Below are 14,540 nucleotides of genomic sequence, written 5' to 3' on the forward strand. Positions count from 1 at the left end.
CTGATTGGCCAAAGGGGGCAGTGGTTTCCCCCCTTATGAAGGGGATGTCCTATATTCTGGGGATGGGTTAGTGGCCACCCTACTGTTCTAGTAAATGGCAGTTCTTTTGTCCTATGCTCTAAAACAGGGGTAGGCAAGGTTTTTTGGCTGGAGTGCCGAAAAAATCACAATGTCTACCTTGGAAGGAGCTGGAGTGCTGACATGCCAGAGCCGGAAGCAGCCGGCCCATGGAGCCCAGTCTGCTTGCAGCAGGGCTTGCAGCCTCCCAGCTGCCTGCTGGGTGCAGCCTGGGCTCTGTGGCTGGCAGCAGCTGCTTAGAGCCTGGGCTGGCAGTGGTGTGCTGAGCAAAATGGCCTTGCATGCCAAGCTCAGCACGCATGCCAGGGATTGCTGACCCCTTCTCTAAAAAGTTTTAAATTGTCTGTTAATGAGAATTAGGCCTATTGTCAAAGTCTTTGACCCAAGCTATTTTAATTATGAAATAAACACCCCTTTAATCATTGCAGAGATAAAAAAGAGGATGTTGGGAGGACTGAGGATTAGGTCTAATTTATCTATGAATAATAAATGCTCATAAATATCCATTTTATTATTAAATAAAAATCTGAATTTTATCATTAGCCAGCTAATAATGTTCCAGAATTAGAGGGTGCAAAACTATTAAACTTTCACCAAAACAAATAAAATGTCACAGAAGAATGTTGGAAACTGCCTTTTTGTATTTAATAAGGATGGTTCATACTTTCAGGGTGATTACATACAAAACGCTGGAAGCAGAAAAGCAATGGAATAACTAAGTCATTATTTTTTAAGAGCATGTGGTAATAATCTTAAACAACTTAATTTTATGTTGAAAGTTAATTATGAAAATATTTATTTGCTATCTTCAATTAAAGAAGAAACTCATCCATTAATGAAAATAAATCAATAGACCAGTACTCCAGATATAACAAGTATGTATTATTCTGTTTTTCAACAATCGAATATATAGCATGTAATACTTTTTTAAGGGGAAAAAAACTTGTAAGATACATGTATTTGAAATAGATTCTCTTTTGATCCTAACATTTAACTTCTGGACGTGCCACAGCACATCCAGTAATATTACTCTCATTGCTCAATCACAGCCTCTGTTCCAAAATGGTGAAATTTGCTTCCATTCAAACATCTTCAACTGTCATCATTTAAGAAAATGTTGTGAAAGAAAAATTATCTTGTGTGTGATATAAAACTGAGAGAAAAGTTAATAATCTTAGGTGTTTTCAAAAACAGTTTTTTTTTTTTACTCTCTACTCTTTATAGTAAACTAAAAACATCTGATCTTCCTTCTTGTCACTTAAAGTTTGGCAATTTTTTCTTATGCCACAAAGAACTTGAAAATTAATTCAAAGTGAAATATACCTATTCTGTGATTTATTTATTTCTATACCTCTTCTTGTAATTTGAGCCTGGGGATTATCTGTTTTGGGGGGTTTTACCCTAAATAGTTAAAGGTCTGAGTCAGATCTACAATTCTGGAACTGGTTCAAAATCTAGAGATTTTTGTTTTTAATTAGTCTTTGATATTTAACTCCCCTTGCTTGCCTCCATGTGTGTTTACTTGACAGTATCATGCATGCTCCCAAATTTACTGAGACAAGTTAACTTTGGCCCTGGCTGCAGAAGCTCTGAAACCCACATCTGCTTCAAACCTCACATTATTAATGTTTCCCAGACCTGCATTAATTCTGACCCTAAATGATTTCTGTTTCCCCAGTTTGTGTCATGTTTTCTCCTCTATCCCATATTTGTTCTACCCACACAGCCTCACATCTGTTTTTCCTACAGTTCCAGGGAATTTTCACTCCCCTTTCTCAGGCTTCAGGAGCTGCAATTTTAGCTTTAAGAAATAGTACCACTTAAGTGATAGATTTAGTAAAGCAAAACAGTGCTCCTGTGTGGATTAGAGAAAATGAACTGAAATTCCAAATCACTAAGCATGCATTTAAACAGTATTTCCTCCCAACAATATGCTGAACAATATTTCTCTCAGAACAGAAATTCTTTCACATTCTTCCCCCCGACCATTAACAGAAGGAAATTCTTTCATGCTAAGCACATCTTCCTGTGTTCACTCCTCTCACTTTGCTCTAGTTTTTTGTTGATGACTCCTTTTCTTCTTTTAGCCACCTCCTACTTATGCCTTCTTGCCCGTGTGTGTGTGTCCAGATTCGGAGGAATTCTCCTGTTTTTTATAGCAAACTTTTCAATTGTTCACTCTGTTTACATGAAAAGTTTTATATTTTTATTAGAAATGAAATATGTATCTCCATTTTTCTCCACAAGTCTTATTTATAGCAGGTTTAATGATTTGAAGCAGTATGCCAACTGAAGTGTAATTTTTTACATGTGTAAATTTACAGGAGACTAGAGATACTAATCATGGCAATATGCATGAGACAAAATTAAAATGGTCAAAAATGGGAACTGCAGAGTTGGTTGACAGGAGAGAGAACATTTAAAGTTTCTCAGATAGGTTAGGGACAGACATTCATAAAGCCTGAACCTAAATTGATTCAGTCTTTGCAGGTTAGTTTAACCTGCAGAGAGTGAACCAGTTTACAAGTGGATAGATGTTTGGCATATGCCTGCAGTGGCTCAAACTAGAAGCCCAGGAGCACTAGAGCAACCCTCCCTTCCACAGGGAAGCTGAGCTGAGGAGGGGGTCTGGCCAGGCCCCAGCAGGCCTGCCCCAACAGCTCCCTGACAGCTGGGAGCAATCTGGGCACACAGGGTTGCCCAGCCCCAGAAGAGAACTCTTCCCCCTCCTCCCTCTCCCCCACTGCCATGGGGCTGGTAGGGGGGCCCGCACTCACACAGGGAAGCCCCACGCTGGACTCTGTGGGGAAGCAGGGGGTGGGGCTCCCTTCACTCCCAACAGAGTGCTGGGACTGCAGCTGGGAGCTGGGAAGAGAGCAGGCCCAGTGTGGAGCTTCTCCTGCTGCCAGGGCTGGAGCTACAGGTGCAGAGAGCAGAGCCTAGGGAATAAGGCAGGCTCCACTCCCTCCTCCATGCAATGCTGGCTGGAGCCATGCCTGTACCAGGCATGAGCACCCTGATGTCCTTGCTTGCTGCTGCTGCCAGGCAGTGGAAGCTGCACACCATATGGGGAGTGTGTGGAGGTCTCTACATCCCCTACACCCACACCCTGCCCAGCTGAGCTCTGAGCTCCCTCTGCCCCTCTGGGGAGGGGAAGAAGAGGGGGAAGAGTTCTCCAAGGCATGGAACAGAGCCTGCCCCCGCTCTGGGGCTAGTGGGCAGCATTGCATGAAACCCTGCCCTTCCCAGCCCTGGGGTGGGAGGGAGAAAGGGAGGAAGATTCCCATCCAGCACCTCACAGAGGCCTCCTCCCCACCCTGGGAAGAAGAGGAGGGGGAAGAGTCCCTTCAAGCATGGAACAGAGCCCCTCTCCCAACCCTGCGGGACAACCAAACCAACATGGCCCTGTTAAGGTGAAGGGAGCAGGGAGAAGGGTTAATTCCTCCCTACACCACTTCCCTGCAGCCAGGGTCTGGCAGCTCCAGGGGCCACTGCTGCAACCGCCTCCCCTTTGCTCCCCAGCAAACAGGCTGATCTTGGCTGCGGTGGGGGAAGAGGGAAAGAATTAACCTCTTCCCTGCCCACTTTGCTTTAACAGGGCTATGCCTGCCAGTGTGTCCACTAGAGCTGATCCCTGCTCCCAGCTATGGAGCAGGGAGGGCTAGCTCTGCTGTGGGGCTCAAAGGTTGAAGGGCATGGAATGCCATGACCAACCCTCTGGAGTTGGGCATGATGTGCCAAGCCACCCATTTTGGCTTATGCTCCATCTTGAGCAACCTGAGTGGCTATGGAGTCTGGCCCAAATGGGACCAGAGCACCAAGCAGTGTGTGTGGCCCAGCCACTTCCTTAGACTTAATTCTGTCATCCGTAATTCTAGAGAAACATGCTAACTGAGCAACATCTGCATCTGTCTGCCTTTCTGTGGTCACAGTACCAGTTTTTTTGTTACAAACAAATGTTTTATGCTGTTAAGACACTTTTCAAAGCGTGACTTTCAAAATACCATAGACAAAAGTAAAGAGATAAATAAGTACCTATAGGTAAGGGCAGGCATACTTTTCATTATAAGAAATGCTAATGTAGATGCTTACGTGTTGTAAACTTAAGCACGTTCAGTTATCTATAGGATCATAGCCTACTCTTGAATCAGAATTCATACATATTCAGTACTCTAAACAATAGGTATGAAAACATTGCCCATTTAACTACAATCCCTCTTCCTCCCTGTTTTGCATGGATAGTATGACACACATTTAAATGACATTATTCCTTTTACTTACGTTACACAGGGCCCAAAGTTCATTCAGGGCATAGGATAGATCTGCTCTGGTATGAATGAGTGGTGTGCAAAGATGTTTGTATGCTTTATTAAGCATACTGTGATTCACTCCCAAGAGCATATTGCCTGTAGATCTCTGCCTCACCTGTTGTAGAAGTTGAAACTTGTAGTGACAGGGCAGGGATCCACAAGAAGAAACAAACAAAAAAAAGGTTGAGCATGTTCACAGATATAGTGGAAATCATTAAATTTTATTGCAAGAAAAGAGTCCTGTTTTGTTAACAATATAATTTGTAGACGGAAAAAAAATGAAGTCATGTAACTTAATGGAGTCTTGCTTTATCAAGACACTTAAAAGACTCTAAAATTAATGTCTATAAAACCCCTAATACCAGTAACTTTGTAGCAAAAACAGTACTTGATAAACATGTAGGCTATTACCCAAGCCCCGTGAGAAGACAACATGATGATGACATAGGAAACTTGAATTGTAATACTATTCCACATACTAGATCAAAAGCATCATTATCTCAAACTCTTCTTTAGTGAGCAGTTATCTTTATTTTTGGAAGTGGATTAGTGATGACATTGCTATGGGCTCAGGCATGCAGACTCAGCTGTTCATACATATATGGTTTCTTGGATGTTCCTGTTCATAACCTTATGTTGTTATGGTATTGTGCCTACACAGAAGTCAACTGCAGTAGAGGTACCAGGCAAAAGCAAACTTCGTAGAACATCATGCAGTACTAGGACATCTCTGAAAGCTCTTCTTCACTATTAAAATCTTCTAGTTGAGATTTTTCTCTCTATAACTTGTGCATTAAAAGATTATGCATGGTGTAGCAAAGAAAAATGAAACAAAGTTTATACACAGCGGCATCTTCATATTTCAACAGGCTCCATAGAAATGTAGAAAAAAAGTTTGTCAAAATGTGGCTTATACAAAACCCATGCTGTGATGCCATACTCATCTCCCTCAAGACCACTGCAAAACCCAAAGATGTGTATTCTAAGAAATGGGGAGAAGTACTAAGCTTCATTGGATCCTATGCTCTTCCAGTGCACCACAGAACCTTCACAAATGTTTGTTTTACTTAAGGCAGAAGTTTCCAAATCAAGGAGTGCTGAACAAAAGAAATCCAAGGAACTGTGCCTGACACTTTAAATTGAAACATCCCAAGAACTAAGGTGCAAGAGATTTGAGTGCTGACAGCATAGAGGGACCATCAAAAGTCATTATGATACATCCATTATTAAGTGGCTGAGATAAAGCAGGTAGCTACTGGCATGTACAAACAAAGCCAAATGTTTTGCGTTTCATGACATGTGACATCATACATGGACTTACACAAAAACTTATGGGACAAGTTGAACATAGAGCGTAAGTGGTTTATTTTGTATCTGTTGTTACAGCTTCAGTATTATATAGCTATTTTTCAATAGCTTACGTTGTTTCTTAAAGAGCTAAGTTATTGGTCCCCCTTCCATCCCCAACCTGGATAGGCCAAGTTCTTAAGTACAGCATTGTGTTTTAGACTTCATCCTCCCAATAGCTACCACAGGACTCTAGCATTGTTCCTAAGTACATCTTCTTAGAACATCTGTAAGATTTCGGCAATAACACATTTTTTTTGAAAGGCCATTTGCTGAATATGCAATCCCAGTACCTCCTTTTTTTGCAGTACTCTGATCATAGGAACACTACCATGGAGGGCAGGGGGAACAAACCTACAAGAGCAAAGGCAAAAGATTTAAAAGGAAAGAGTCACCACAAGGGCTGGTTTTAATTAAAACATTGAAGGAGAGAATGAAAGACTGCCCAAGGGTAAAATAAAAAGCTGCTATGCTAAAAATGTGAGTTAGATTAGAAATCAACTTTACATTATATATAAGTAGCTGTGAATAAGAACAGCATTTCATAGTGCAATTTTCATCTTAAAAAGATCCCTTCTACTTTTACTGAAAACCCATCAGAATAAGAATCTAGAAAAAAAATGGAAATCCCATGTTCTTTAACTTTTGTTCAACATCATATCCAAGTCCCAGTTCTTTCAGGTAAGCACAAGGAATCCCATTCCCAAACTCTGAAAGCTCCTGCTTAAAACTAATTGCACTGTTTGCCCCAAGGAATATTGGAATGCTCCAGCTGCAAAGGAAGCCAACAGGACTGCATAGCAGCAATATTTGTAATTTTTTTAACATAGCCTTGGGTAATGGCAGCATAGAAATTTCAGTCTGGAACAAGCTCTTTTTGAGGGTACTAGTTGCAATGGAGCACAGATATATTAATATATGCCTAGCTTGTATGTAGGCTACAAAAGCACAATGTTAGTCTTGCCTTCTATATTCCTGTTCATCAAATTTGTATTCTGCATACAAAAAAAAAGTATTCCCAAGATCCTCAATAATTATAAAGGAGGAAAATAAAAGATTACACCATTACAGTCATCTTCTCCAGCCATTCCATCTGAATACCATTTATCCCATCCCAATTTCCTTTCAGGGACTAAAACCATTACTTTCGTGAACTTAGGCAACATAATTTCAAAATCACACCTTCAGAGCACAAAGAAACAAAACAAGCTTTGTTTTACAAAATGCTATGAAGTAGTAGACTCACTGGGTCTTACCAGAAATAAAAAAATTAAGTAACAGTTTTTCATTTGTAAAAGCCTGTTTAGTAATAATAAAATTGTCACCCTTCACAAAAGTTTGAGGTATTTTATTTATATAGTAATCTTTATTTCAAAATGGCATTTTTATTACAAAAATGTAAAAATCCAGCTAAACCAGAAACAGAGATTTTTTCCTCCCCCTGGGCCTTCAAATTCAAATTTTGTCCCCAATCCTTTTCATTATAGGGGACAAAGGCCCCCCATTTCCAGTCTGATTACACAGGTGCAAATTTGCTGGAATGGCCTGAAATAGATAAATACACGGAGATAGGCAAAAGCTGTAGCGCTAAATGCATGCAACAGGTTCTACCAGGAAAAAACCCTCAAAAATAAACACAAGTGGAAACTAGAGATATTTGCATGTTCCTGGAATTTTGTTCAATCATCTTTGTCTTTTGCTCCATGTTTAAGGATGCGTGTGAATTCAATGTAATTGAAATTGCCCTTTTTATCAATTGGTGCCTCTCTGTACAGCTCATCAACTTCTTCATCTGTAAACCTGTCTCCCATTGTTGTCAGCAACTCTCTCAGGTAATCTTCTTGAATAAACCCTAGAACACAATATACAAGGATTCAGGATGAAGCAGAAACAGTTCTAAATGTGAACTTAGCGCACCAACACATAAAAAGGCAAGCAATGCCCCATAAGATGACATTTACAAGCCTATTTACACATTTACTCCACGGAGAGAAAAGAAAAAAAAGATACAAAGCTATCAACATAAGCTTTCAGAAGGCTAGAACTAATGCTTTAGCTGCATTTAATAAAAGGCCAGATTATTTTAATTACTAAAGACTATATTGTAGTTACACAAGCAAAGTTAGTAGTCAAGTTTCAGGCTTCAGAGTCAAGCAACTACACCCCTCATAGTTCAGGTAACAGTCATTTTGGGATGTGTGAATGGTGTAATCCAGGAGTGTCAAACTCAACTGGCCACCTGGGCCAGTGGCGCAGGGGTTAACAAAGTCAACACACATCGCTAACTCTGTACCTGGGAATTTGGCAGCAAGTCCTACCCCCAAATTCCTGGCCCTTCCAGGCACCCTCTGGGCCAAGTGAAATGGTTCCATGTACCAGATTCAGCTCATGGACAGTATCTTTGACACCCCAGTCTAAGATCTACCTTATCTGGTGCATCCTGTCAAAAGGCCAGACCTTAAGACCTAGCCCACTCACCAAATGGATAAACTAAACAAGAACTCTGCTTAACCTGATACAAGAACTTGCTTGTATTAAGCACTTCCTAATTAAAACTATGAATGCCCAATCCAGCTCATACTGAATGGGAGCTGGATGGAGCTTAACTGGCAAGGCCAACATACATAAAATACAAGTACCAGTATATTTGCATTAAGGCTTTTAAAGCAATTCAATGAAAGCCTAAGCCAGGAGTTCCCAAAGTCATAAAACATGAACTATATCTAAGACTGTTTAGACAAACGCTGTTTTTTCACCTAAGAAGATATCTATCTCTACAATCTTCTTAGGTGAAAAAACAGTTTTCGCAGCTTTTAGAAACAGACCACATGGCAAGTGTTTCATGGGCATGGTCTTACAGATCAGTTTGAAACAAGTACCCTATTCTTCATGTCAAGGGTGGCCAATCTGTGGCAAGGGCTGCCTCTGCATGGGGCACACACCAATCAGGGAGCGGATAAGCAGCACAGAAACAAGTAGGGCAGTAAGCAGAGGAGATCAAACAGGATGCAGAGTAGGGAGCAAAAGTAGAGCAACAGACTGGGAAGGGGAAGTGGGGGCAAAGGGGGAGTGGCACTCTGGGACAGTGCAGCACTAACTTGTAGCATACCTGCCAGAAAGATGACCTCCCACTGCTTTAGAGCACAATTTGTGACAGTAGTGCCCAACCTCCCAGCCCCATGACCTGGCTGTGCACTAGCCTGATCCAGCTGCACACTTGGATTTAGTCATGGAGTGACCGTGCACACTGGGGCTGGGCCATATATATTATCCAGCCTACAGGGCTCCCTATGGACCTGGAAACTTGGCAGCTGGGGAGCAGTAACTAATGATGCCACTACTTCCCCTACCCCCCATCTTACCAAATCCACACAGAGCCCCATTGGTCAGATAACGTGGTTCCATAGGCTGGGGGATGAATGCCGTTGATTTATACAATTTTTTATAACGATCTCATCCAATGAACCAGCTTAGATTTTAAACAATAGCGTAAATTGTTTAAAATGATTTAATGATTTCAGCTGCATCAAAGATGATATATAGCTATATATTCAGAAGTCATTCCACCTGCTCACCTGTTGCTTCTTCATCAAAACAAGCAAAAGCATTTCTGATTACATCTTCTGGATCTGTACCATTTCACTTTTGTCCAATCATCGTAAGGACCATAGTGAAATTTATGGGGCCTGGAGCCTCATTCATCATGGCATCTAGGTATTCATCAGTTGGATTCTTCCCTACAAAGAAAACATTCATATTTTTTTTTTATACATACACTCTGACACTGTCAATTTATATGGTCAACTGTCAAAAGGCTTTTAACATTTCAAAGGTCATGCATTTGGCATTAACAATGTTTGCAATACAAGCATGCATTTTATAATGACTTATAAAATTATAATTTTATTATAATACAAGCAACATTTTATAATGGTCAATTCAGAGTCATATATTGAGCAGCTTAACAGAGAAAAACAGAACATTACCAAGAGAAGCAAGCATGTCATGCAAATCTTCCTTGTCAATGAAGCCATCTCTGTTCTGATCAATCATGTTAAATGCTTCTTTGAATTCCTGAATCTGTGACTGATCAAACATTGCAAATACATTGGAGGTTGCGCGCTGAGGGCGCTTTTTGGTGGTCTTTGTCTTTGCCCTTTTGCTAGACATCTTGGCTGTTGTTTCTAGGGAAGAAAAAAACCCAGTGAATCAAGTATAGGGAACTGAAGTTAGCATTTTTAAGAGAAAGCAAGTGATTTTTAAGAGAGAGACCCACAATACCTGGGTCTGTACTTTAGAACTTCACCCAAGTCTAGCAAGGGTGAAACAAATTACTGTATTTGACTCTGCTCACCCTACTTGGATATAAGCAGGACAGCACCACAAGAAAGCTACACAGGTACTACAGTTTCTTCTCCATAGTCATAACAAGTATTGATTTATTCTCTCCTACTAATGAAGCAATCCCTTAATTAAAGGAATAATGGGGGTGGGGGGTGTTAAAAAACTAGTTTCAAATACCATACAAGCCCAAACCTGGTATTTCTGTAGTTTTAGAGCAAGTTTCCTATACAGCAAAGGTGAAATACAGAAAACAGTGAAACTGGCATAAAACTGTTGTTAAATGAGCAAGTTGGGGTGTCATTTTATCTGTTACATCACCTGGAAGTAAAACAATTTGAAGAGATGTAAGGATCTGAAGTTCATTGTGACTTCTGTTATAAAGACTTATATAATTACTTTTCAAGCTAGTTTGTTAATAACACATACTCTAACTCATTAACTGAAATGTAACACCTCAAGGCCTCAATATTACAACTAGACCTACATGGCTGGACCCCTGTGCCCCACCGATTTTAGGTTTTCCTATGCAGCAGAATCAGGGTCTCAAGTTTGCTAAAATAAAGAAATCTGAAGTAGAAAAGAGTATATATTTAAAGAAATGCTTGTCACATTTTAAAAGTTAATGAAGGTGTTTAGTTTGCTATTACTGCCTTTAGTAAGCTTACGTAACTTTTTTCATTACGTTTGATCTGGGCAACACGTAGCACTCAGTCAAATCTCCACATGTATTATTAGTTGCACCCTTCATAAAGTAATGGGAGGAAAATTATTCTGGCAATTAGGAAAATAGAAGATAAAGCTAGTGCCAGGTGTAGTACTAGAAGATACTTATACATGTTTCTTATCTAGGTTCAAAACAGACACTGTCAATATTAACCTTATTCCTCATTTATCACATTGAGAGTTAGTGATCCACAAGAGTACTAATTTAGTGCACCACAACTCTGCAATATAACTAAACACAATTCTAGCACACATGCCACAAATTTGTTTGGTACTTAAATTAAGAGCTTGAGACCACATGCTTTCATTTTAAAGTAACTGAAAATAGAAGATCATTATCACAGCCTTGTATTTACTAGCAACACAGATTCTGTTAAGCATCAGCATTTGATCATATATTGGGATGTTAACTTTTAAAAAGTATCTAATCTGAAACTGCATTTCTAAAAAGAGCTACTTAATGAGTCACAAAAAGCAGCCTTAGTGACTCCTTAAGCAGTTTAATTCACAAGGCTCCCTTGAGAAGTTATGTCTATCCATATAAATGACAATTAAAAAGAAGACTGTAATCTTTGTCCATTTTAGAATGGAACCATTAATTAGCTTTAATTAATACAGCTACGTAATTACCTGAGGCAAAAGGATCAGAATGAACGCACATATATAATCAGCCAGTTAGCTCAAAGAAATCACCAATCTTTCCCAAAACAATAAAACACATTTTACCTTCCATGTTTCAGTGTGCTTTACCAAGCCTCTAGATGGTAAAAGGGGGACAACTGCCTGGTTATATTCTTCCCTGTACATCTACAAATAGCATTACTGATTTCATCCACTGATTAATTCAACACTTTTAAAACCTACGTTCCATATACAACATTCTTCTGACACATAAAAACAACCTGTTATACCACGAACTAAAAATAACAAATGAAATGCAACGTCACCCAGCAACAGCGAAGTCTCTTCATTCCACTTCCACAACTAATCTCCCTACAAGCACTCGGACTAAAACACTTTCCAATTAAAGTGTCAGGAAATCAGTTTCGTTGCTGAAGTCAGTCACAATGAGGTATTAAGTTGCTTTCAAGAGAAGAGAAAGACCTGAACTCAGTCTACTTCTGTTACCAAGCCAATACAAGAAATTCTTACAATTAGAATTTTAGAATGAACTTTCCAAGACAGGTTATCATCAGGGATCCTAGTTTTTTCTGTTTAAAACCCCCAAAATTTTCTGATTAAAAAACTCCAAAATCTGCATTTTTCCATGAATAAAATGAAACGCCACTATATGAATATCAGCTGAACACAATGTTTTATTGATATATTTACAATTTTAAAGCAATTTGGAAGCCTACCAGTACATCAATAGTTTTCATGAAATAAATTCTAAGTACTTATAATATTTTGGCCTTTACTTTGAGTTTATTTATTTATTTTTTTTTTTAAATCACTGAAAATAAGAGCTTCCCCTGCCCCCTTTGCTCACAAGGACATGGGTCCAACTGCGGCTGCTCCCCCCTTCCCTCCCCCCACTTTGTGGTGCTGAGCAGCCCCGATAGGCCGATGCCCCTCATATAACATAACTGAATCCAACATCATTGAAATCAAAGTCTGATAGTTTTACACATTCAACTTGTTAAAACAATAACGTATATATAAAAACAGCTAAAATAAGGCAGCCTGCAGGCTGGAACCAAGCCAGCCTACAAAGGGAAAACCCACAGTCTCCCATTTTTCTGTGACAAACAGAAAACCTGTATCTGTATCCCTGGCTATCAGTTATAATGACAGCCAGCCTGCTCTCTTACTCAGTTTTTCAGTGTGCCCTGACATCTAGACAATATAAAGCAACACATCCAGCAAGTCCAGAGAAGCACATAGAGCAAAAAAGTAACACACAAAATAAAGCTGTCTTATAAACTTGCTTCATCACTTTCAATACAGTAGGCAGAGATGTAATGGCAGTGAGGAACAAGGAAAACAGTAGCCTCAACTTCAAAGTAGAGATTCAGGAGGTATGAGTAAACAATGAATTTTCAGTTAAAAAAGAAAAAAATCTGAGCCAATTTAAATTGCATAAATAGATGCATTAAATTTCATAAGATGATAACCCTATTTAAACTAATTTGGGTGCCGCCAGCCCTGAAGTACTGTTCAGTAAAGTCCCTTTACTAAAAAGGAGGTTAGAAGATGCTCAGAGAAAAAAAAAAAAAAACAGAAGGAATTTAGCAAGCTAAAAAATGGTCTTTAGAGGAAGAGTTTAAATGCTGGATGACTATAGCCAAGTGTAAACATAACTGAACAAAGGAACATAACTGAATCCAACTTCATTGTAAATCTATCAGAATTTGATTTCACATTCAACTTGTTAAAACAATATAAATATATGAAAACAGCTAAAATAAAGCAAGTTGGGGTTTCTGTGGAGGAGCTGGAACATACTACACTGCACAGAACAGAAAAATAAACCTTTTGTCAGAACAAAAATGATTTTAAATGTGAAAAACCATACTTCTGATTACAGTAAGGGTAATAGCAATCAACAATCCTCAACAACCCACACTGATTTGTCCACTAATTCCCATATCCTCATTTAATGTGAAGAGGCAAGCAATGCTATTTAAGGATAAAATAACATCTACCTTGTTGTTTCAGTCATCATAAAATTTTAAGTAATTTTAAGTAAATGCTGACTCAAGTTTCCAAACATGTCATTTGTGATGATCTGTTTGTTCAAAACAAAGCCCTAACAAATTACTAGCTGAAGTATGTTTTGTAACAGCTTTGCCCAACAAACGTAAAAGCACTTCAAGACTAATAAAGGAATTCTAGGTATGGTATATCAACTGTTTACGCAGCAGCAACATGAAAAAGGCCCCAGTGCAGTGTCTTAGGTCCTGGACAATCATATTCCAAAATGACAGTACCCACCTTGGAAATAATAATAATAATAAAAAAATCTGAGTCTTATAAAAGCCATCCCTGTTCAGCTCCAAGATTCTTCTTTTCATCTTGCTATTTAGAGTGAAGAATATGTATTAATGTGAAACCATATTCAGAATTTGTATAAAAACTAAACCAGACCGCATCTTTATTACTACGCATAGTAACAGAGTGCAGATCTGCATGGTTTAGGCCTTCTTTATTTTGGAAACTGGGAAATGTTTACTATAAAGACCTTGCCCATGAGAAATTGCAGGCTTTCAGACAAACAGCATGTTTATTTATAAGCTTTTTCATAAGTTTTGAAAACTGATGTGGAGAAATATGGATAATAAGTGAAGTCATTGGGCTACAACAACAGCAGCATAACTTCCTTACCAGGATTTAATTGTTATTGAACAATCAAAAAGCTACAACAATAGGCACAACAATCAAAAAGCTACAACAATAGGCGTCATAACTAATTACAGAAAGATACTTCCATTGCCAAAATTGGGTTAAAATAAAATAATCATTCTATTATGTACTTAGCTTAAGCTGTATCTGTTTCTTTCCCAGAGTTGAGGGAAGGGCATTTTGTGCCTGAAAGCTTAGCTAGCCTCTCTCAACAATAAAACTGGTCCAGTAAAATATTAGCTCCCCTCACAAATCTTGCATCTTACAAAGGACACAGCTAACAATCTCTGTAAGACACAGTAAGCCTTCTTATATCTCTAGTTCTATGAGGAAACAGAAATCAATCGTAATGACTATGTAACTTATATAGTGGTAATAGGATAGCTGAAGTTTTTC

The 14,540-nt window shown here is 39.1% G+C and overlaps 1 pseudogene; it reads right to left on the reverse strand.

The window, feature by feature from the left end:
• Positions 1–6,111: 6,111 nt before the first annotated feature.
• Positions 6,112–11,550, reverse strand: LOC109303607 (annotated as a pseudogene).
• Between the last annotated feature and the right edge of the window lie 2,990 nt (positions 11,551–14,540).

The sequence above is a fragment of the Gavialis gangeticus genome, unplaced genomic scaffold, assembly GCF_001723915.1.
Source record: "Gavialis gangeticus isolate Ggan-Ray unplaced genomic scaffold, GavGan_comp1, whole genome shotgun sequence".
Lineage (NCBI taxonomy): Eukaryota > Metazoa > Chordata > Crocodylia > Gavialidae > Gavialis > Gavialis gangeticus.